At 46.2% G+C, this 25,532-nt stretch overlaps 1 long non-coding RNA gene and 1 pseudogene across 1 annotated transcript; both read right to left on the bottom strand.

Moving 5' to 3' along the window:
* The window catches only part of LOC138922851 (heparan sulfate glucosamine 3-O-sulfotransferase 4-like), a 28,734-nt pseudogene that overhangs the window by 1,846 nt on the left and 1,356 nt on the right, over positions 1 to 25,532 (bottom strand).
* On the bottom strand, positions 2,420 to 3,846 carry LOC138922854 (uncharacterized). Its single transcript, XR_011436017.1, has 2 exons — positions 3,543 to 3,846; positions 2,420 to 2,988 (listed from the first exon to the last, which is right to left on the bottom strand). It is a non-coding gene; the product is annotated as an uncharacterized lncRNA (long non-coding RNA).

The following is a 25,532-nucleotide window of genomic DNA, read 5'->3' as shown; positions in this document are numbered from 1 at the left end:
TCAGTCCTGAGATTTAACCTCAGCCTCTCAAGGAACGTGAGCCGCAGAAGACACAGGGATGAGGCAGGAGCTGGTGCTGGGAAACCAGATCCTGGTGGGTGGCCATGTCCAAGATCTTGGGAATAGCATGAGTATGTGTGCTCATCATCGGAACAAAACTGCACTTGATTTCAGGGGACAGAGCTTGACAATGGTAATGGTTTAGAGGATCTGGAGCCCTCAATAGTGTCAGGGCAGAGGAAGGGCCGGCAACACAGTCATAATAATTTTTATCCTATGTTCCCAAATTACCTAGTAAATGGATAGAGAGATGGTGAATAAATGGATAGTGGGTGGGTGGGTGGATGAATGGATAGTGGATGGTTGATGGAAGGACTGAAGGATGGTGGGTGGATAGTAGGTGGATGGATTGATAGTAGGTAGTGAATGTATGGTGAAAGGATGGAAGGATGGTGGATGGATGGTGGGTGGATGGATGGATGGTGGTTAGGTGGGTGATGGATGGATAGTGGATAGATGAGTAGATGGATAGATAGATCAATGTATGGAAGGATGGATAGATGTTGCATGGATGGGGGATAAATGACAGGATTTTGAATGGATAGTGGGAGGAGGGATGGATGATGGCTGCCTGGCTGGATAGTGTATAGATGAGTAGACGACTGGATGGATGGATAGATGAGGGATGCATGGTGGATAAACAGGTGGATGGATGGATGGATGGATGAATGGATGAATGGCTAGATGGATGGAAGGATGATGGATGGATGGATAATGGATGGATGGTGAATGAATGGATGAACAGATGAGGGATAGATGAATGGATGAATAAATGGTGGATGGATGGCTTGTGGATGTGTGCACGATGGATGGTGGATAGATGGATGGATGGATGGATGGCTAGATGGATGGATGAATGAATACCTATGAGGCAACGATTGCCAAGGCACACTTGGACACTTCTAAGGTAAGTGAGTCTAATCCAATTGAGCATCACTGTGAGCTCTATGCACATCTGCTCCATCTACTGCTCTTCCTTTCTCGTCCCTTCCTTATTCTGGATTGGGGAGATGTCCAATTCTGACAAGGTTGTGGTCCTTTCACAGTTCTCCTCTCAATGAGCTCATCAACAGCCCCTCCCCTTCAGGATATTAGGGTCTTCGCAGTTTCTGTGGAAATCTCATCGGACATTTCCCACTAGTGTCAGCTTCCTCAGCTGACGCGATGGGACGGCAGACTCAAGTGGAGGGACAACTTGCTGTTTGCCTCTCGTATCTCCATCAACCATATGATCTCTTTCCTTGTTTCACCTGACTTCACAGCCCACTTTCCTGAGCTATGGACATCTGCTCTGATATTAGTCATTTTAAAGACATCTGGGCTCAGTCCCTTCAATCTTGTTACATTTTTCTCCATAAAGCCCTTATTACCGACATCTTTTTTCCCAAGCTTTCAGGAAAATGGTATACAAAGTGCTGAGCAGGAACCATTGATATCACCAGAGTAAAGTGATGCCATCCCTGCCACCCTTCGGCTTCAGAATGAACTTCAAGGTTTTTGGAATTCAGAACGCACAACATGGGGGTGTCCCTCCCTCTCGTCCCACCCCTGAGCTCCCCAATACCAATCCTGGGGTACTGGAAACAGGCCTCATCTCCTACCTGCACATTGGAGCCAGGCAGTGGCCTGCCATATAGGTCCTATGTCTTCTAATTATTAATGTGCTGGTGTTTCTAGGACACTTCACACGATAAAGATGGTGGTGGTGTTAATGAAAATAAGGGAGAGTCACCACCATGTACTAAGAACTAATTACAGTGTGGTTCCCTGGGTAATGCTTTACTTGCCTTCTCTCATTCACAACCCGCAAAAGCCCAGTGCTGTGGGTATTTGAGGAAGTGGAGGCTTCACAGTTCTCACATGAGCTGGAAGGTGAATAGACTGATAGGCACTGGGGATCTCTGAGCCCAGAGTGCGAGCTCTGGACTGGCTTCTGCTGAGACAAAGAACAGAGGCCTCTTGTCTACAAGACAGGTGGGCAAATGGGCCAGGGGCAGCCATTGTCATCCTCTTGTACCCAGTGGGGCCCCTGGTGGACTCACCTGGCAGCTCAACTCTGTAAGCGAGATGGGCAAGGAAGAGGTTTGGGGTATTCTCCATAGCACACCAACAGCCTCTCTAGGATCCTGTTGGGAACTGTCAGCAAGACAAGAATTATGTGTCCTTAGACTAGGCCTTATGGGGGAATTGTGAAAGTCACTTAGTGAGAGGCAAAATGCTCTGTTCCTCAGGGGGAAGTGGGGCTAGTCAGGGCATTGACTGTTCCGTTAGCTCATTCCATTCAGCCTACCACATGTGCTGGGTGTTGTTTACACCATCCTGGGCACTGAAGACAAGGTAAATAAGATGAGGTCCCCACTCAAACTTTCAAAGTCTTCTTGAGTGGCAGATGGGCAAGCTTTACCCAAGAGGAATGCCAGTCCTGAAGCCTGCAACCCACAGCCTCACTGTGCTTGAGATGGGAGGACTTCACCCAGGAGTGATCTCCTGGCTGAGGTTGGGGGAGGAGGAGTTTGCAAGATTCACTGGACAGTCTCCTGACCATCCATGCTATGCAGCCACATCAGCAATGCCTGGGGACATTTGTGAGGGAGGTCACGGAGGTTCACATGCTTCAGGAGATCATGGCAGTAGAGTGTGATGAGAGGTGATGACAGGGGCTATGGGATTGAAACTATCCTTTCATTTTTTTTCAGCAAAGATGCTGCAGAACCCCAGTTCAGTGTCCTTGGTGTATTGGGGTGGGACTGACAAGGCAGGGGCTGGGCTTAATGGATAAAATGGTGGCACAACCCTGGGTTGGAAGAGGCAGGATAGGCATTGAGAGAATGAGGAGCGTGCCCTTTGGTTGACAAGTCAGTATTCACACCCTGGAAACCTTGGGATGCTTCCAATGCCAGAACAGATCTCGAAGGCAGCTCCTGTTTTCTAGGAAGGCAAGTGGATGCAAACTGTTTATAATGCCCTTTGTGGAATCATTGCCTCAAAATTCAAAATCTGGTAGTGGCCACTGGCTCAACTGCATGGATGGCCTTGGCTTCCAGGGGGCAGCACTTTTGCTGGAATGTGCCAGGTGACCACCCAGTCTGTGAATCTGGGTGAACCACCATGTGACAGACTCAGCTCCTACTGTACTGTGGAAACCTCAGATCTCTACTTGGGGAGACAGTTTTTCCTTCACTGCTCAGAGCTGTCAATCATCCTGGCTCCTCCCCACCCATAGCTCATGTTCTTTCCACACCCCATCCAAGGACCAACTTTCTCCAGTTTTCCAAAGCCCGGGCACGCCCTTCCGTGATCCCCCCTCCACCTGTGAACCTGTCTCGCTGCAGCTGGCCTCGTGCCCAGGGACAGGACAATTGTGCTTCCCCGGCCTCACAGGATCCCCACCCTCAGGGGACACAAAAGTTGCTGGTACAGAGCCTGTCACCTCCTCTTATTTCATTCAGAGACCAGGTCAGGAAGTCTCAAGTTCAGGTCACCTGTTCCTAAGCTCCTGCAGCATTTGAGAGAACTCGTGAAAACAAGCCTCCGGCAGCCTTGACTGATGACAGCGATCCTGAGGCCAGCAAAGAGACGCAGGGTGGACAGCCTCCCTGCCGGCCACCAGCCGTCTCCACTCTGCACTGCTAGGGTCTGGGCCTGCATCCCTCCTGGCCACGCAACTCCCTGCATCGGGGTTTCCCCCACGTCTGCTCTTCCTCCTTCAGGCATTAGGACCTTCCCCAACCCCACAGGCCACAAGGAGTCCAACATGGCTCTAACCCATGTCACCTCCAGGTGGCAACCCACCATCAACGTCTGGTTCATCCTGGAGAGAGACCATGGTATCGAGTGCTTCAGGGACAAGATGAATAATCAGGGCATGAAGATGATGAAGCTCTTGAGTGGGGCTCTCCACAGAGCAGGAGGCACCTTAGGGACAGTGGCATGGCCACAGAGAAGGGGCTGCCCACAAGGGCTGGCACCTCTGGCAGCTGTGCTCAGCCATTGGGCCAAACTGCACCCTATGCGCTGATCAGGGTCCCTGTGTGTGTGTGTGTTCATGTGTGTGTGTGTTCGGGTGTCTGTATAAGTCTTCACTGTCTGTCTCTTCACCATCACTGCGACTCGACCCTTCTTGGTCACTCTGCCATCCACCCAGATGATCCTTCTGACATCCTGGACCCTCAGGGCCCTGTCCACCCTCCTTCACTCAACCCCTGCCACCCACTACCCTGGCCTCACTCCACACATATAAACCTCTCCAGCATGACTGATAACCCATTTCAGGCCAACCCCTTCCAGTCGGCACCCAGTGGTGTCTTTGCAGCCCAGTCACTGTGGGCTCCCTCTCCTCACTCCTCCTCAGCCACTGGGTCTCCCCATCTGCAAACTTGGCTCCACGTTCACTCTCCTTCCCCTCCATCACGTCCTTTCTTCCTCTGCAGACACTGAGCTCCGGGACAGCCCCACGCTCCTGACCTGTAGCTCTGACCGACCCCTTCCACGGTCCTGGCCAGGTGAAATCCACCCTGGGAACCCAACTCTCTGCCTCCTCCGCATCTGCCCCCAGCCGGGAAAGGGGCAGAGGCTGGTGCAGTGAGGGCTGGTCCCACCTTCACATCACAACCACAGACTACAAGGGCCCTCAGTGCTGCCCACACCTCTCCCAGTGTCCCCAGAGGACCTCATTTCTCCCTGTTCTACATACATTTCACACATTCCTTCTCTCCTCACCATACACCCTGCCTCCCTGTGCAGGACAAATCTTCACCCCACACAAGACTCAGTGCCTGGATTGTGTGCACTATATGTGTACATGGCTTGGTGGGGCAGGATGTGGGTGTGACATACACATTGCCAGCTAGGAGGGGCCTGAGGTACAGCTTCTGAGACCCAGATTTCCCCAAGTAGAGGCCAAGCCCAGGAGGCTGGGAGAGACTGACATCCTAAGGGAGACAGAGTCCACACCAGGGGACTCTCCCTTCTCCAGGATGCACGTCTTGGGAAGGGGAATTCGTGCTCTAATGGTCCAGGCTGGGAAGACGGGGTTCCACTCAGGAGGGGCTAGGGGCTGATTCAGGGTGAGAGGGAGGAGAGTGGAGGCCCTTGGAGTCTGGGCACTGGCAGTCTGAGCCCCCTTCTCTTGATGCCCCCCCCCCAGCAAGCCATCGAATGTGGGGATGTCCCTTAAGGACAGGCTGTGGCAGAGTGGACAGAGCACGCCTGAGCCCAGGGGGTTCCATCCTATCCCATCCACAGGGTGTGATTCTCTGCTCTCCAGGACACAGGGGGCTGCCTTTCATGTGGAGTCTTCAGATAAATGAACCACCTCAGGGTCCTCAGCCACGCAAGCAGCTCCTTGGCTCAGGCTACTTCTGTCCAAAATGGAAAAACGCACAATGAAGAATATAGAAACGACCTATAATCCCACCACCGATATCCAGCTCCCTTCACGCCCAGACCTGGTCCTTTGTGTTTGAATGGGGATCAAACCGGGAAATTTGTTTTTAAATTTTCGTGGCATTTCTATTGCCCTCCTGACTCTTCAATGTCCGAGCTGAAAGGACTAACCAATTAGAGATGACCTGGTTCAGTTCCCTTCCTGTGTTTACAGATGGGCAGGAACTGAGACAGGGAAGGATGGAGGGGCCCCAGGCCTTGGACCCTTCCTCCCGCACCTCAGCATCAGCTCTGCTCTGTCCCCTCAGGCTCACCTGGAGACTGTGTCTTGACTGGATCCCCCTCCTGCTCCTCTCTCTGCCACAGGACACCATCCACCAGCTCCCTCACCTAAAGAGATAAGAACAGCAAGAACAACTATAAAAGCCGTCATTCAAGGAGTTCTTGCCCTGTGCCAGCAAGGAGATAATTATCTCACTAAGTAAGAGGAACCAAAATTAACTCATTTTACAGATGAAGAAACCAAAGCCCACACGGTTAATCAATTGGCCAGGGTCTCTCTGACATAAGAAGAGGTTAAATCCAGGATATGAACCCACATCCATAATTCTGGAGTCTTGCACTAATAACTATGCCTTGGAACTAATCAGTAAAAAAGTCTATAATCATGTGATTGGATTTGCAATTTGGAGCATAGCATCCATACCAGAAAGTATGGAAATCGTACTTGCATAGCTCCATGAATTATCCAAGGGAACACACCCGGCAACCATACTCACAAGAAACAGAAGGTGACTAAGCCTCCAGTGGCCCCCTGATACACCGATCCCAGGTCACTGCCCTCACTCGCCCAAGGGGAACCAATATTCTAACTTATGAATTTGCTTTCCTTGTCTTGGAACTGTGTTTAAACAAAATCATGCAGAGTTTCTTCTTCTATGTCTGACTTCTTTCATTATGCTTGTAAGATTCATAAATTTTCTTGAATGTGGCTGTGGTTGATTTTTATTTCTGTATACAATTCCATTTTAAAACATATAACCCATTTTATTTATCCATGCCACTGCTGATGAACATTGGGTTGTTTCCAATTTGAGGAGGTGGAAAAAACCAAAGTAGTATCTTTAAAAGTACACATTTTTGTAAGAAAGTGATTTATATATACTTTGTAAGTATGGTCATGCATCGCGTAATGACGGGGATACATTCTGAGAAATGTGTCGTAAGGCGATTTTGTCGTTGTGCAAACATCATAGAGTGCACTTACACAAACCTAGATGGAATAGCCCGCCGCACACCTCAGCTATACGGCACCAGCATCAGATACACGGTGGATCATTGACCGAAACGATGTTATATGGCACACGACTGTACTGAAAAATTTAGGGAAGAACATACGCTAAACTATTAGTAAGAGTTATCTTTGGGTGAGAGGACTTTTTTGTGCTGTCAGCATTTTCTCATTGTCTTCACTGAGTATGTATTGCTTAAATAATAACAATTTAAGTGAAATCCTACTGTGTCCCAGGTGCCCCAACAAGCGCAGGGCAGTTAGGAAGACTAGGACCCGACCAGGACCAAAATGCAGGACTTGATAGTGAGACTGGCATCCAGACCAACTCGTGTTAGGATCAGGGTGACCCGGGGCAAGTGACTTAACTTTCCCTACCTCAGTTTCCTCCTGTGTAAAATGGGGATAAGAACAGTCTCGCTCCTGTTATTATGGAAACATGTTTATGATTTATTGAGTAAAATAAAATTTAATGGGTGTAGAGTTTCACATCTAGAAGATGAAAAAGTTCTGGAGATCTATTTCACAACAATGTGAATATATTTTACTGAACTTCAAAATGCTTAAGACGGTACATTTTATAGCATGGTTTTTTTTTTTAACACAATAGAAGAGAAACAAATTAAACTACTTTAAAAAAGCATCCTCTCTCTCATGGGGTGGTCACGAGGACTGTTTTTGGGGAGATAACGCATATAAAAGTTCCTGGCGGGCATGATGAGCATGCTTGTTATGCTCCTCTACTCCATGCCAGGTAACTCTGCAGCAGGAGTGCTGGTGTCAGAGCTTTGCAACGAGGCAGTAATGTTATCACTACAATTTTAGCCAAAGTTCTGTTCACGAAAACACTTTTCCAAAGGTAATTGTTAACCTCAGGGGGCAAAAAAAATTCTTCGCTAGGAACAAAAGGGTGGCCGTGATGTCACTGAATAAACCACTGTGTCTGCGAGCAGCCCCTCTCTGCACAGACACGGCACAACCGAGGCAGAGGGTCAGAAGCATCCCTAAGCAAGATGATGGAGAAGGGTTGCCTTCCATCCCTCACACTGCCTTCAAATAGCCTAGGTTGAAGGGATTTTTCTGATCCCCTTATTTTTAAAAAATACACAGCCCAGGGCAATTCTCATGCCTTGGCTGCCCCATGCAGAGAGGGGAGGCTGAGTCACTGGGTCTCAGAAGCTGCGGGCTCACAGCAGGGCTTGGAAAATCAGTATCTGTCTCTGAAGTGATCCGAAGTGCTGAGACCTTTACCCCAAACGGCAGTAGGCAGACATTAGCAACAGTCTTTCACAGCCTTCGAAGATGTGGGTTTCCTTCCCAAACAGCCTCGAAAGGCAGCAACGGGAGCTATCCTCTAAGATGCAGACATCTAGAATTCGGCTGCAGAAGTGCTTTCCAGAGAATCCCAGCTCTGTCTGCAGACAGGCACAAGAGACAGCTGGACTCTGGGTGACTGTGGATGGACCTACACCTGAGCATCTCCTCTCTCAGAGAAGAGCACAGCACTGTGGCTAACAGAACACCCTAAATGCTTATCTTCGAATCTAGGTCCTGTCACTAATGACCTGTGAACCTTTGGGTATCATTCTTCCCCACTCTGTGCCTCAGTTTCCACATAACATACAGCACCTCTTACTCAACAGGGCTTGCCCTGAGGATTAGCTCAGACAAAGGAGGGGCAGGGACGCATCGGGGTTTTCTTTTAGTCACATAAGCACTCAAAGGAAGTTAGCTACTCTTCCTAAGAATGCCTAACATGCAAAAGCACAATTACTGGAAAGTGAAAATCACAAAAATTAACTTCCTGCATAATCTACTGGTTTTTAAATTTTGCCTTTTCCTGAAATAAAAGAGAATTTTGAGGAAGTCTTCAGACTCATCAAATCAGTCACAAGAAATCTGGATGAGCATTCTCTTTCTGAAAACCAGCGTTCAAATACATGGGCCCAACAGAGACTGGAGGACCAGCAATAAGTGGTATTGTGTTACTCCTCCTCGTTCCTCCAGCTCCTTCACCTCCACCCGGCAAACCCTTAAAGGGAAAGGTCTGTGGTCTTCTTCTCAGGGGAATGAGGAAAGAGCCAGACTCCTCCTCCACAGCCAGGACAGGGGCGGGACCAGGGGGATCCTGTCAGGGAAGGCTGGAGCCACAGAAAGTTCAAGAACCATACCGGAAAGTGACCTGGACCTGACAACTGACCCTGGGGCTTCACAAGCCCAAGGTCCACGAGTTCCCAAGGCTTCCCTAGAGAGAGCACCTTCAAGAGACACCTTTAACACAATACACACGCACACACACAAACGCACACACAGAGGAAGACAACGTCATTGTGTGCTAATGAGAAACCCAAAAAGTACACGAAGTATTTTTAAATACAACCTATTTTTAAACAAAACATCAAGACACTAGATTTAATAAAGGAATTTTTTTCTCCCAAAATGTGGATTTCTATAAAAACTCTTACAAAAGCATAAAAGACTGAATCACACTTAAATCTATATCGTAGGCCTTACCACAAATGAAAGGAGGAAAATGACACAGAAGCAGGATGTTCTAGAAATTCCGGGCAATCTAGTTGTTGTATTAAGACTGATGAAACACCAAATCATTTCTCCCTCTCCACTTGAAGTGAATCTGGGCAGGAAGATGAACGTACGAAACCATTTCACTTGCTATTTGAGGAATTCTCTTGTAAAATGTACAATCCCTTTACATTTTCCCAGGCAGCTGCTAGGGGTTGCTAAGGAAGTGATGGAAATAGAAAATATTCTAAGTAAATAATTAGTGATTTCTGAGGGGCAGGTTCTTTAGATATTTTTCTCAGAATTGAACAGCTCTTAGGCACAGAGACTAGACAAGTTTCCTTTCTTGCTTTCCCTCTCTCTCTCTCCCCTTTCTTTCCTTCCTTTCTTTCTGTGTTAAAGAAGAGATGCAGAGTCTCCAAGCAGTGAGCTGGCAGAGGGAGATCTGGAGCCATTCTACTTGTGCCCACCTCAGGAGAGCCACAGAAGAGGATCCGGGTCCCCCATCTCCACGCAAGCCAGCAGAACTCTCGGGATGTCTGTTTTATTCATTGGTACTTCGGTGAAAGATGACGTTTGAACAGTAGAGTCTCAAAACAGACATCTGTTGTTTTGGCACCAGCGTGCATTTCCCTTCTTTGATGACCGTCTGCTGGCTTTGCTTTGGGAAAATGCCCCCATTTCATCCTCTGTGCCCGCAGGAGAACTGCCTCCCACCTCTGCTCCAGGGAGGCAGTGCCTCAAACCCCACACCCCCTCTGGCACCAAGAACTGCTTGCTGGATGTGCACGTGACCCCTAAGGAAGCAATGAGCTACCCTGAGGCGTTAGCAGAGACTTCTGGGACAAAGATGGTACACTTTTCCTACTCCATTTGGGGCAAGAAAATTGGGCTGGCACCCGCTTATGACCACAAGGGGACAGGTTTTAAGAAAGCAGCCAACCACCTCAGAGGCAGCAGAATCCAGAAGTGGGAGATCCAGTGACACTGTTTAAGCCCTAATGAGGCCACCCCTTCCCAGGACTTCTCAGATACATAAGCCATTAAATTCTTTTTCTTTTTCTTTTCTTTGGTGAGGAAGATTGGCCTTGAGCTAACATCTGTTGCCAATCTCCCTCTTTTTACTGGAGGAAGACTGTCCCTGAGCTAACATCTATGGAATCTTCCTCTATTTTTTGTATGCACACACGGCCACAGCGTGGCTTGATGACCAGTGTGTAGGTCCGCGCCTAGGATCCGAACCTACAAACCCCAGGCCACAGAAGTGGAGCACGCCAGCTTAACCACCACGCCACCAGGCCGACCCCTAAATTCTTTTTTGATTCATGCTTATTTCAGATTTCACCTGGAATTTCCGTGTGTTATAACCAGAAGAATCCTACCCAATAGATTTCTGCAGCTAAAGCTAAGTTTCAAAACACTGGGAAAGATTTTCTTTAAAAGTGCTCTAACATACCATGACTTGGGGCAATTTCTTCCTCCTGGAGGATGAGAGGTAAAGGGACTGAAAAGAGACACAAAGCCAAGAAAATCTAGGAGCATCAAGGCCAAGAGTTGAAGGTAAACCAAAACACTAGACTTTCAACCCAGCAATTCATAAGTGAATGAGAACCAGTCAGTACGGACAGAACAAACTCTCTGTTTCACGCTAAATAAGGAAATCAGCGGTTCTGGGTGAGGTCATGCGGTTTGTTGGTTGAACCTGTCATGCGATTCTCAGAATCTAAGTGGGTAGTTTACCTATTTAATATTGGGCATATATGTTATAATAATAATTTCTAATATTAAATGTCTTAACATATATTTATGGTAACGTGGTATGTTCATTGTCCATATTCAGACAGTAACAGGAATATTCTCTCTGTATCTGAACACAAATGAAAAACTAGCTAGAAAGTGGGTAGAGAACAAAAGATACTCAACTATACTTGAGTTTGCTTTAAACATTGCTTTTGGTGTTTGTTTATTATTTACTGAAAGTGAGCCTTTCCTAAAGCGTCTTATTTTCAGGGGCAAATGTGGAGGGTTAACCTAGCTTGGAAGGAGCAAGGAGCCACGCACATCCCACATCTCAGGAAAACGCCTCACTCCGGACTCAGCCTGTATCGCGTCACCACCCCCTAGAGGCAGTCTACTTAAATAACAGGAACGGCTAAGAGTTACCTAAGCATCTTTTCAATTGACCACAGCAACATCGAGGTCATTTTGTGCCCCCAGATCAAAGCAAGATCTTCCGTCAAGAATGGGGGGATTAAGAACCAAGAAATTAAGACACCAGAACGTTGGGTTGGGGTAGTGTAACTGGGGAACGTAGGCAAATATTAATGGCAATATTGTGTTTACCAGCATTTTCCAATGAGTGGAGCTCTTTCTTAGCACCAAGAATGTACAAGGGGAGTCCAGACAGTACAAGAAAAAGCCATATTGAGGAGGGAGGGACAGCCCAGCAGAGGCTCGAATGAAGGAGGGATGCAAGCCAAGAAATTATCTAAGGAAAAAGCATTAAAGGCAGAGCGGGCAACAAGTGCAAAGGTCCTGAGGCAGGGCCATGTTTGGCTTCTCAGATGCAGCAAGGAAGCTAATGCGGCTCAAGGAGAGGAGCACAGAGAAGATGACAAGTGAATGTGGCTGAAGAGGTTGGCAGGGTCAGATCCTGTAGGGCCTTGTAGATCATGGCCAGGACTTAGAAGTTTTCTCTAGGTTGACAACAAGCCATTGGAAAATTTAAATTAGGAGAGTGATGTGGCCTGCTTTATGTTCTAAAAGGATCACTTCCCCCAGCCACTGTGTGGAGAGCAGATTACAGAGGGCAAGAAAGTCAGCGGAACAAGAACAGAAGTCGGCTGCAGCAGCCTGGGCGAGGGATGAGGGGGTACCAAGGCAGGTGGTGCCAAATAAATAGATACACAGAGAAAGAGATATCTACTGATAGCTACCGACACACACATATACATAGACATGTATGGACATGCACGTCTATCTCCACCACAACAACACACTTATAGTATGATATAGTCTTTACAATGATTGAAGAAAATTATTTTTCACATAAAAAATCAATATAGGCAAATACATCTATATGGAAAAAGAAAAAATAAAGAAACTTGCAGGAATAATACTCACGACTGAAGTTTAGAAGATACCAAACTCTTGATATCAAAATACACACTATCAGAGCTTTGGGTAAATTTTATGTGTGCTCCTAAAATATCCTGTGACCTCCTAAAATAGTTCTGTGTTCCAACTGCAAAAAATAATTAAAAAAATACCTCGTCAATTTATTTCACCCTGCCAATTGGATTGACTTCGGATAGAAGAGAATAATGAAATACAGTATGACCACATCCTTGCGTGAGTTACTGTAGCAGACAGCTGACTGTCCCCAGACTCGTTCTCTCCTCCTTCCTGGGCACACAGACACTCAGTAAGTTCCCCAGAGTCCTCTGCAGCTGGAGGTGGCCATGCAACGAAGTCTCCCCAGCAGAAGGAGAGCGGAAGTTATGAGCGTCACTACTGCCTCACCTGCTGAAGAGGAATCCGCTCCCGGCCTTCTGCCCTCGCTGCTTCACGGTGGCTGCAATGCAGACAGGGTGCAGTCCCAGCTCCCATCACGCAGCAGAGAAAACTCTCTAAGGCAGGGGTTCTCGATCAGAGGGAGTTTTGGACCCCAGGGGACATTTGGTAACGTCTGGAGACATTTTTGGTTACTAAAACTGGGGGAGGGCCTAACTACTAGTGTCTGGCGGGGTAGAGGCCAGAGAGGCTGCTAAACATCTTACAATGCACAGGACAGCCCCCCGCAACAAAGACTTTCCTGGCCCCAAGTGTCACTGATGCCGAAGTGGAACCACCTTGCCGTTAGGCCATTTTTCTCAAACTTCGTGCATAATAATTACCCAAGTATTGTCTTAAAACATAAATTCTGCTTCAGAAAGTCTGGGATGGGATCTGAGATTCTGCTTTTCTAACAAGTTCCCTGGGGGGCTCTGGACGGCAGAGCAACCAGATGGGAAGAACAGAACGTGGGTCTCTGAACGGTCTCCTGGAGCACAGCTGCCCCCGCAAGACTGGCTGGAGTGCTCATGCACGGCTGCTGTTCAAACACACACGCCTGCACTCACTGTGGTCAGCTTGGGTCTCTCAGAGTGGCTGGTCGCCACGCAGCCCTGACTGCTACAAACTGTGAATATCAACTTTTGTTGCGTAGTAGAAAAATCATCGTCTGTCTTACGGAAGCCACTGTGTTGGGGTCTCTTTGTTTTCACCCTAACTCGTACAGTTACCATCTGCAAATATTGGATGGGTACATCTTTTGCGCTGTTTGGCGAGAGAACTAAACAGCCCCAGAGGGGGTATTTTCCAGAAAGGGAGACGAAGCAAAGGGAAGAAATGGAATGAGATGGAGACCGTTCGAGCTATCTGAGTAGAGCGTACTGCTGCTGTAACAAATGACCATTCACCGATGGCTTAACTGTTCTGGACGCCAGAACCCTGACACGGGTCTCCACGGGCTAAAATCAAAGTGTCCACACGCTGCGTTCCTCTGGAGGCTCTAAGCAAGGATGGATTTCCTTCCCTGTTCCCTAGCTTCTAGAAGCTTCCTGAATTCCTTGGCTCATGACCCCTTCCTCTATCTTCGAAGCCAGCAACAGCAGGTTAAGCCCCTCTCATGCTGCCATCCCTCTGACTCTCGCTCCGTGCCTCCCTCTTCCACTTAAAAGGACCCCTGGGATCACACTGGGCCCATCCAGACAATCCAGGATTATCTCCCATCTCAAGGTTAGCTGTCTAGAAATCATAATTCCATGTGCAACCTTAATTCCCCTTTGCCACATAATCTAGCATATTCACAGTTTCCAGAAATTAGGACGTGGTTATGGGGGGGGGGCATTATTCTGCCTTCTATAGGTGAGAAAGTAGGTTAGTCAGGCAGCCAGAAGGTAAGAAGTTAATATGCCAACCTGGAAAAGAGACAGGGTGCAGAGAAAAATGAAATGATAGGTCATTTGAGAGTAAAATGGAAGAATCTCCTGGTCACTCCCAAAGTTCGGGAGCCGCAGCGCAATCCTAAGAAGCAAGTGTACCCCACCGCTCTGTACGTTTTCAGTACAAAAGAATGACGCATCAGTGGTCCTGAGCTGGGTGAAAGAGTGATGCAGACAGAGGTTCTCCAGAATTCCGGGATCTTTATGCAGTCTGCCCTAACGATGTTTGATATCCATAGTGTGTAATAGTTTCTGTAAATTAAGCTTCTTAATCTAACTTTATGATAAGAATGCTCATCCTGTATTTCAGGTACTCCCTGGAGGGCAATATTCCAGAAAACCAGTTACCTGGGGGAATTCACGAAAACGTGCATGGATTAATAACAACTAACAGACGTAGACAAAGCAGATCCCAGCACAGCATCATCATTCTATCCTTGCAAAAGCACCATGGAATTATTAGAGGCTGGTACTCCCATTTGAGAGATAAGAAAACAAAAGCTCAAAGGCTGAACACTTATCTATGTGCACAAGGCAAGGTAGACACAGAACTCAGACTCAAAGCCTTAATTCTGACTTCAGGTTCAGCTTTTTCTTTCAAAACACAACATGGCTCCAAACAGTCCAACTGCCCTGTGACAGAGGCGCTCAGGCAGTTAGGCTCAAATACTTCCTCAGCTCCAGCGACACCCAACCCTCCAGCCCCCTGCAGAAGGCTCAGCCAGGAGGCACCAGGAAGGGTGCCCCTGTACCTACAGTGAGTGACATATCAAACACGGGCCTCAGCGTAATGTTTTGATTGTTAAATGCCCACTATGTAATTTCGATAACGCATTTAGAGAAACATAATCCACTCTTAGAGCATAACGGTCTATCGGGAGTAATTGAACTCTTCTAAAACTTCGGCAGCATCAGCAACAAAGGCCAGGAACCAAAAGCCACGTGTTACAGTGAAGACACCTGGCTTGTGCCAGCCTGCTGTGTGACGCTGGGACTCCTGCCCGCCCTTCCAGGTCACATTCACTTTCTGTGTAACACTGGGATAAGAAAGTCTCGACTTCACGAGGCTGCAGTGAGGAATAAAGGAGGTGATGTCCTGTGCGGTAGGCAGCTTGTGGGAGACTGCTGAGCCCACATGGTTTGTTTGAGTGGGTTTCTCTTTCTTGTACCCAAAATAGTCTTGCAAAAATAGGACGTGAAAGAGCTGACAACAATTCTTAGCCAGAGTTCCCAAGAAACGTTAGTGTCATTTCTTTTCAGAAGCCTGGAGTTTTGCAAGAAAAGTTAGCACACAACAGGCCCTCCTTCCATTCAATAATTCATTGATTCAGAATTAGTGATTAATAAACTACCATGACTGAGTGCCTGCTGGGTGCTAAGCACTGTTCTGGGCGCCGGCAAGGAACGAGATGGACAAGACCCCCACTCTCATGTAATCTGCCTTCTGGTGAGGAAGAAGTAACTAAGTAGCATGATTTTGGAAAGCAGTAAATGCTCTGAAGAAAATAAAACAGCGTCACAAGCTCAGACGTGGAAAAGGGTCTTTAAATTAGGTAACTGGGAGAGGTATTTTCCAGGAGCTGAAATTTGAGCCGACACCTGAAGGACAGATAAGGAGCCTAGGGTAGTTTAAGGATCTGGGACCGAGTATTTCAGGAGAAGGGAACAGTGGGAATGAGCCTGGTCCCAGAATGGAAGCCAGTGCCACAGTTTGCTGCTGGGTCCAGACCGCCTCAATTAGCCCATCTGGTAGGCAAGCAGTCCATCTGCATGCGGAAAATCACAAGCTCCTAGCAGGGAACGCCAGCAGTGATTATTCACTCCCGTGATGCTGGAAGACACCACCTCCAGTGGGAAAGAGATTTGAAACAAATAAAAGGAAATGCTGCATGTTTGTGACCAAACACCTGGGTCTGAATCTCAACTCCACATTTCGAGCAAGTTACTTGACCTCTCTGTGCCTCGGCTCCCTCGCCTGTAAAATCACAGCGCCTATCTCGCCAGGTCCTCTGAAGACTGAATGACTCCACTGCTTGGAGCAGAGCCTGGTGCACACACAGGAATACAATATGTGTCTATCACCATGCTGTCACCACCACCACCACCATTATTCTTTCCCATCCACACCGTCATCTCCCTGTCCCATTGAGAATAACCATCACTTGTCCCTGACTGGACTTTTGCTTTGCAGCAACAGGAGTGCATGTAAATTTACTGATTTACACCAATTCAACTATTAATCCACATCTTGGCACAGTCCTACCACCCCTGAATTTGGGATAGAAAACAATCAGCACCCACCGCACTGTTTATGAATCTAAACAGTAACAGCTGTCTTACCATCTTCTCCGTAATGTGGAAAGTAAGGGAATTCTATAAATGAAGTACAACATTTTCGCCACGTTCATATAACCAATACTTTCAGACCACTCTCAAACACACCCTCAACTTAGCAGCAAAGAACTCTAATCAAAGGAGGAGGGAGGGGGGAGGGAGGAGGGAAGAGCCAGGGACAAGATGAGAGGGATGGAGGGAGGGAGGGGGGAGGGAGAAGGGAAGAGCCAGGGACAGGATGAGAGGGAGGGAGGGAAGGAGGGAGGAGGAAAGAGCCAGGGACAAGATGAGAGGGAGGGAGGGAGGAGGGAAGAGCCAGGGAGAGGATGAGAGGGAGGGAGGGAGGGAGGGAGGGAGGGAGGGGGGAGGGAGAAGGGAAGAGCCAGGGACAAGATGGGAGGGAGGGAGGGAGGAGGGAGGGAGAAGGGAAGAGCCAGGGAAAGATGAGAGGGAGGGAGGGAGGGAGGGGGGAGGGAGGAGGGAAGAGCCAGGGACAGGATGAGAGGGAGGGAGGGAGGGAGGGAGGGGGGAGGGAGAAGGGAAGAGCCAGGGACAAGATGAGAGGGAGGGAGGGAGGAGGGGGGAGGGATGGAAAAAAGACATGCTAGCCAAGAGAAAGAGGTCACTTTCCATTTACTCCTCTTTCTTTGATGCCCCTCCATAAAGTACTAAAATTTGGTTCTTACAAGTCCCTTGCAACTTTTGCTAAATATATTTCAAGTTATTCTGTTTGGTTGGCTGGTTCTATAAATAGAATATTTTCTCTCATTATATTTCCAAAATGGTTCGGGTAGGCATATAGGAAAACTACAGATTTTGCATAGTAATTTCCTCATCAATGCCCTTAATGAACCCTATTATTGTTTCTAATAGATTCATGGGGGGATTGGTTATCTTAGATTTTCCAAAAGAAATGAAATTACTGGCAAATGCTGATAATTCTACCTCCCCCTTTCTTATTCTTTTTTGTATCTAACTGCATCATCTATTAATTACTGAGCAATGGTAAATAATAGTGATGATAATGGGCATTCTAGTCTTGCTCTGGATTTAATGGCAATGTTTCTAGTATTACACCATTAAAGATGATGCTGGCTTTGGGGAAGATCCCATTTTATTAGGAGGTGTTCTAAAAATTAGAGATAGATGCTAATTTAATCACATGCCTTTTAGCATCCATCAAATAAATCATAGAATTTTTCTCATTTACCCGTACTAAGAATAAGCCAAATTATTAGATTTCCTAAGATTGAACCATCCTTCCATTCCTGGAATAAACCCCACTGTGTCAGGACTTTTATTACTTTGTGAGGTAACCATTCACTTGTCCGTTTCTCCACTCTGCAGGCTCTTTCAGGTCACCGGCCATGACTGATTCATGTCTGCCCCAGCACAAAGTTGACAGTCAATACATGGTTAATGAATAAATAAATGAATGAATAACTAAAATAACAAGTGCATGGAACCTCCCAATATTAACCCTTTGTCCCTCTTTCTGGGTTAAAATACTCAGAGAGATCATACACCTGTCCCAAGTAGATCTTTATAGGTTTAATAAACATGTGGCTAGACTGGTCCCCACTTCTAGCAACAGAACCCTTGAACACCTCATCTTCATGGGGAAACTATTCCCTATGGTCTCAGTGGGACTAGCCCTGGTTGCTTACTCCCCCCACCACTCCAGGCCAAAGGGGTGGCTACATCAGCCAGGCCCGATGAGGGTACTACACAACGACAGCTTTAGGAATGAGCACATGACCCAACCTGGACCACAGGCATCTCCAGGAATTTCTTGCAGAAGCTCTTAAGAAAAGTTTTTTCAAAATCACTTATCTACCCTAAGTTTCATGTAGCCTCATTATTAGTTATCTCAGTGATCAGACATCACAAATGTGAACTTACATTTATAAGTAAAGTACTTTGTTCAGTGTGCCCAGACATCTTTAGATCAGCAAAACTGTACTCATGAAAATATGGGTCTACGCTTCTCCTTTGGAGGCAATCCATCACGGAATCTTCTTGGCCTTCGGGAACTCAGCTTTGCTTGAATGTGTGCTCATTTCATATGGGCCTTTGTGGTGGAGCCGTCTGTGTTTTAATGGAGAAGTTATTTTCTTCTCTATGGTTTACTACTGCTTTTGGTTGAGGGTATTTTTACGTGAATAGAGCTAGCTGAAAATTTTCAAGAGACCAAGAAAAGAGACTATAAAATTTAGAAAATTTTATATTTCTGGAATTTGCAATAGCATTTACAATTCAACACAATGCAGAGGAAAACAATACACTAGAGACTTCCGTAATGGGGTTTAACAATTCTGTAATTTGGGGGAAAGCATAAACCTCTCAATTTAAAAAAAATGTATTACTTCCAAAAGAATTAAATAAACATATAATGTTTGTCTCGGGTTGCTGCTTACCATCTTGCCTAAAATGTAGTGAGATAATCTATCTGAGAATGAGGCAAGGTAGAGACAAACCCGGCAAAGAATGGAAAGAGACAGAGACCTTGTCAAATCACTCACGCCCCTGGATTCAGCTTTTCCTGAAGCCACTTACCCCACAGACTTCCTAATTACATAAGCCAATAAAGCATCTTTTTTTTGTTTATAATAATTTAAGCTCAATTTCTATCATTCACAACCAAAAAAGTATTGCCTAATTGATGTGCTGCTTTGTTTCCCTGTAAATATGCTTTACACATTCTTAAATAAAGATTGAAAAAAAAAAAAGTAAAGGTAGGCAACCCTAACTAGTGAGTGTTAAGAAAAAAAAAAAATCAACCGCTTGCTTTTAATGAATGGCAAGATGGGCTGAAAAGCTCCCTTAGTGAATTATAATTTCAGACTGAAATTCCCAAGACAGTTACAGAGGAGCTTGTCAAACCGCAGAGACCAATGGAATCAAGAGATTACTTGAAAGATCGTTGGTTCAATCAGTTTCAGAAATAGCATCCATTATGCAAACCCAAAACCTTTAAAACTTTCTAACGTACAACCCTGGCAATCTCTCATTCACCTAAAGTCTCAAGGCCCCTCTCCTGACTCAATTTAAAACTAAAAATGCCTGGTATGATTTACAAAAGTTAAAATAATTAAGTCATGTTATGATGGCTGGAGAACTCCAGGGAAAGTGGCCAAATAGCAACGTAGGGAGTTTGGCGGGGTCTGCCAGAACAGTCCTACCTTCTCCAGTGCCTTCAGCTCTGCAGAAAAATGGAAGGCAAAGCATGCCCTCAGCATTCTAAATGCCTCAGTCTCTCTCCACTGCAAGCGGCCTCCTTCCTACAGTGGGCTCAAGAAAATATGAGAAGGAAAGCCCCGAGAGCCTGCCCCCTTCCATCCCCCGTCCCCTTAGTGGAGAAGGCTGGCTGCAGGTACCCCAGGAAATCAGACTCTTCTCCTCCTTCGGCTCATGTCACAGTAGACCCAATTCTGGAATCGGTTTGGATTATTCTCTGGAGAGCTACTTAAGATCTGCTTCAGGGTTTGAGATCCCTCATTCAGACATAATCTTGAAATGAAAGATGATTTGCTAATGAAAAATGCATTACAGCTTTCTCTGTAGGGCCTTCTGTACTGATAGGCAAGATAAAAGGAAGGAATTGAAGGAAAATGAAGGAGAAATGCAAAGGAAAAGGAAAATTAGGAAAGAGAGAGAGGAGAGAAGGAGAAGAAGAAATTTATCATGTCATACACTCTGCGTGGGGGCACTTTTTAAGGGCCACTTCATTTCACCCTCACATAATCACTTACAAGTAAGTAACATTGAGCCCATTCTGCAGACAAAAAACTGGAGGCTTGGTGATATTAAGTAACTTGTCTAAGGTCACACAAGGAGGATGCAGTGGATTCTGACTCAGAGATACAAAAACTGGCTCCAAATAATGTTGCTCCTACAGTGCTCTCCTGCTTCCTCTGAAGGGTCTAACACAGACGTCTGCTCCAGAACCAAAGCATTTTAGTGGGCGAATGGGCCCTACGGAGACAATATAACCTCATCAGAAAAGAAACAGGGATTTAAAAAAAAAAGATGAAAAGAAAAGAAAAGGAGAGAAAGAAACAATTTAATATAAGTAACCCAACGCCCAACAGAACTAGGATGGGGCAAGGCAAAGCCAGAACTCAATTTTTCTAACTCTCAGGTCTTACTCAATCCACCTGACCAGACCCTATTACATAAGTACAGTTTATCAATATGGATCAAATAGGGGACTGCCTCGTTAATGAGTGAAAAGCTGAAAATTTTCTCAACTTATGGAAAATGTTCATTGGGAACAAATGGGAAATTTATTGGGGAATTGTCTTTTTCTGCCTCGATGTTCCTCTTTCTACCCAGCTCCTTTTGCTGTTGTTGCAATGTATCTGGGAGGTATTTGCCCCATGCTCTTGCAACATCTGCAAAGGGGGAAAACTGTAACCTAAAACAGCACACAGAAGCCACAATTCTGACAACCACAAAGGGTACGGGTGTGCCAGTTACTTTCCAAAATGAGTTTAAGCCAGAGCCACAGACTGGTAGCCGGCTGGCTGTACCGAGCCCACAGGTGGGTTTTGTTTGTCTGCAGTGCTGGCCCACACTGCGCTCGGAAGAAATTTCCATCTGTTGCCAGCATTAAACACCAGATAATTTCACATCAAAAACTGGATTTCCAGTTTCTCTTACCAACTGGAAGATCTGATAACCCTGATGCCACATTTGCACGTGGAAAAGAGTAGCTGCCCCTTTAGACAGAGCTTGTGCGTCCCAGTTTCTCCCCACCTGGTCTGTTTCACTCATTTATACAATCGCTGTGGGCCCAGAAGGCATGTGAGTTGGTGACCCTTGGTTTAAGAGGTTAAGCAGATGTAGACTGCAAAGCCAATCATTATTAGACTTTTCCTAAAAACACCCCCAATAACAGACTCTTCTCTCACTATTAAGACAGCTGTGACAGAAGGTAAGGCATATGAGACCAAAAGGATTTGAGAAATGGAAAAACCAAGCAGTTGAGTCCATTTGGATTTTTGGTCTAGGATACTCACTTTTTGCTTAGAAAATACATTCACTTTTATTATTTCATTTATTCCTCTCAACAATCCTGCAAGGCAGGCATTATTCTCAGATAAACAAACTGAAAATGAGTGATGTTAAATCAGTTATCCAACCAAGACCATCTAACTAGTAAGTTGCAAAACCCAATTTTGTCCAGCTACAAACACCTTGCTTTTGAAATAATGAAAGAACACTCTGTAAGGCCATAAGGCCTGTTTCCACCTCAGGGCCTTTGTGCCTGCTGTTCCCTCTATTGGAAACCTCTCCACCTACATATCCACATGGAAGGATCTTACTCTTTCACTTCATTTACATCCCCTCCCCAGAGAGGTTTCCCCTAACCATTTGACTTAAAATAATATCTGTGCATGCACACACACACACCCCAATTACTCTCTAAACTCCTGCTTCTCAAAGTGAGGTTCAGGGATCAGCAGCATCAGCATCAACTGGGAAGTTAGAAATGCAGAGTCTGAGGCCCCTCCCCAGACCTGCTGAATCAGAATCTGCATGTTAACAACACCCCAGCTGATCCATGTGCATTTCAAGTTTAAAAAGCACTGCTCTACAGGAGCCCTGCCCACTGGAAATGCAATGGGAGTCACAAGTGTCATTTTAAGTTTTCTACAGCCACATTAAAAAGGTTAAAAGAACGACTCGTTTGTTTGCTGTCTCCCCTACCACCCTACTAAAAGATGCCATTTCCACAAGAACAGGTCCTCCCTCTGTCTTGTTCTCCACTTTATCCCCAGTACCTAAAACAGTACTGGGCACATGGTAAACGTTATTAAGTGTTTGTTGAATGAAAGAAGGAAAAGACATTCCAGTACTTTCTGAGTGGCAGCGTGGCACAGGGAAAGAAACCAGCACTCTGAAATTGGACAGATGTGGTCAACTCAACCACTGACCAGCTGAGCAACCTTCAGCCAGTGGTTCACCCTCCGGGAGCCACCTGGAGTGTAAACCAGGAATATTGCTGTTTAACTCACAGCCTCATCATGACACCCCGATGTGATAACATGTCTGTGAAGCACCAACCACCACAATCACAGGCATTCAATCAATGCCAGCGCCTTTCCATTGTCCTCTTTCATTCTCTCCAAATACCACATGCGAATAATGGTGCTGACCACTTTCCTCTGTGTGGCATGAGCATGACTGAAGCTGTTTTCCTGAGTTATTTTCCCCCAGCCAATGGGACCTGCCTATTAACTGCTACCACTGCAGACAACTGGAAACCGTGGAGGGTCCCTTCTCAGCACCCTGGAGCTGAGTGGCTCCCAGAGCAAAGTGGTCACGGTTACTGTTCAGTCTGTAAACCACGAGGGAGGCCACAGCTCGAGTCGTCTCTCTCACTTTGATGAGTTCTGCCGTGGCAGCCAGTTGGCCTGCCACAAGGTCCCATCCCTTAGGAGAGTTCAAGGCCTCTGCCCAGCCAGAGTGTATCGGCTCATACTGAAAGGTGTGTTCTGGCTTTGCCCTTTTATTTGGGGGGTGGACAGAGGAAGGAGTGGAGGGTTTAATCTACTCCCACTTATTAATCACTGGCCTCTGTCCATCCACCAAGTGAGGCTTGCTTCTCCATAGCTTTAACACACACATCCTAATCCATCAGTCCATACTGCCCTGAAAATCCAATGCACGTGTTCTCAACTCAGATGTGTCTTTGACTCACGTTAGATCAACAGCACAGAAGAAAGCAAAACCCAGATTTAGATACAGCCTGAGGGACACCAGAAATAAAACTGCTAGGGCTGCCTAGTTGGATATGAGGAAACCCCAAGCCAGCTGTGCCGAGAGCAGCCCCAATTTCTTCTCGCTCTCCCTCTTGCTGAAAACACAACCAGAACAGAAACACTAGCAGAATTAGTAGGCTATTGGGAAACACACTGAAAAGAAAAACAAAAACAAAATAAATATATGGGGGAAATCAAAGCCTTTAATTAACCTGTGGATCTCTAACCAGTTAAACAGTAGAGTAAGATTTCAGGCAGAATACGTGGTATAACCATTTAAGTAGCGATGCCACCACTGAAAAGACGCAGTTGCATCAGGGAACCAAGAGGAAGGGTTTCTGTTACTGGTTTGAATCAATGCCACTGTTTCCTTTCCTACAATAGAGTGAGGTTGTCATCCCCTCTTCCTACATGGGAGAGAGAGGAGCCTGAAGAGGTGCAGCAAGGAAAAATCCCACAAATGTCCTCAAAGCACTGCTGTCCCTCATAAGGCTGGAGAGCGGTCCAAGGCCAGTGCCAGCCCACTCGGCTCCTGCAGGTCCAAGGGGTTTCTGGGAGTCTTCTCAACAGCCAGGTTTGGGTGGCTAATGATTACCTCTATGTTAGACAGATTCTCCTCCCGCACTTCCAATCGGCACCACTGAACATAAGGGTCTCCCACAGGCAAGTCACTGGCATAGCAGATCGAGGACACAGAGACACCGCATGGTCCTCTGAAGTGAGGATCAAGAGGATCCAGTTCTGTCCACACCTCTCCAGTGGAACAGTTCTACAGGTGGCTACCAAATACTGACACCCAATACCACAAGGCCCAAATACCACAAGTGATGGCTGAGAGTACCACCGAGCTGGAATGACATCTTCAGTAGCCATGTCACGACAGCGAGGCCAGTTCATACCTTCCTTTCCAAGCCACAGTGTAAAAACAACATGAGAAAATCTGGCATCTTCTATCCTTTCATTCAGAAAATTCTCCAGACCCTACGATGGGACTTCCTGACAAGCACTCCACCACGCACACGTCATCAACGTTATTTTAAGTCACCTGAATCAAACACCCCATCTCTATTTCCAGCTGCCACAAAGCAACACAACACATGTTGGAAAGGTCTGATCCTCAGGCCTTCCTCTCCCCCAAAGGGCATCTGACACTTCTCACAAGATACACAGCTTTAAAATTAGAACTGGAAAAGACCACAGTGACCCTCATAGGGCTGAAGCTGCCCCACAGCAGAAATCAGAACATTCCTACAACCAACAATTAAACAACCGAAACCTTCCCAAACATCCCCTTCTTTCTCTGGTTTGCTGTTGCTGCATTAATCATCCTGACACCTTTTTAATTATAATCGCAAACTCGAAGCCATGACTTGCAATGTTATAAATACTGATTTTCCAGTTCAAGCAGGCATTGACTGGTTTCTGTTTTGATAGGAAGCGGCTGTTTGAAGCCTCCTAAAATGTTGCAATTAGTTCTCTCGGTTGAAACAGACAAGACATTAACAGACACATTTGCTGTTTCCATTTAACCTGCTGGAATGTTTATGCCTAAGTGTACTTTTCTCAAGCTTTGAAAGCATAAGGGGTATTTTCTAAAGCGGAAGAAATCAATCAATACATATTATATATTCATATATAATAGATATTATATAATACATACCTATAGTAATATATATTATTATATAATACACATTTGCTATATATTTCTGAAGTTAGGTTATTTCTAAAACTTTCACAGGCTGTAATTTAAACTTAGAAAGCACATCTCTTCAACAGCAAGGCAACTTGTCAGGAAACAATCCTTATTTTACCTATTGGCCTTGTGAAGATGATAATACCACTTTAGCTGACAAAGCCTGTGTTTGTCTGACAATTCCAATTACTTACTGAGACGCAACAGAGATGGGACCAGCCATCCAGATGTTTTTCAGAAAGAGATAAAAAGGGGGGGGGGGGAGCAAAGGAGGTTTGCCTTTTGGGAATCTGCTCCAGTGTTTTTTAAATGTAATGGCGGGCAAGAAAGCCGGATTACTAATTTATTTTACCTGCACTTAACTTTCTACTCTCCTCTCCTTTCCCTCACCGCTGGGAGACGGTGGAAGACAAGGGAGATGAACACCTCACAAGACAGAAGCTCTAATCTGTTGCCAAGGAGGCGACGGTTAGAAAGGGCAGGGGTGCAGGATG

The sequence above is a fragment of the Equus caballus genome, unplaced genomic scaffold (assembly GCF_041296265.1).
Source record: "Equus caballus isolate H_3958 breed thoroughbred unplaced genomic scaffold, TB-T2T haplotype1-0000016, whole genome shotgun sequence".
Lineage (NCBI taxonomy): Eukaryota > Metazoa > Chordata > Mammalia > Perissodactyla > Equidae > Equus > Equus caballus.
This window is presented reverse-complemented; position numbering and strand designations above follow the sequence as displayed.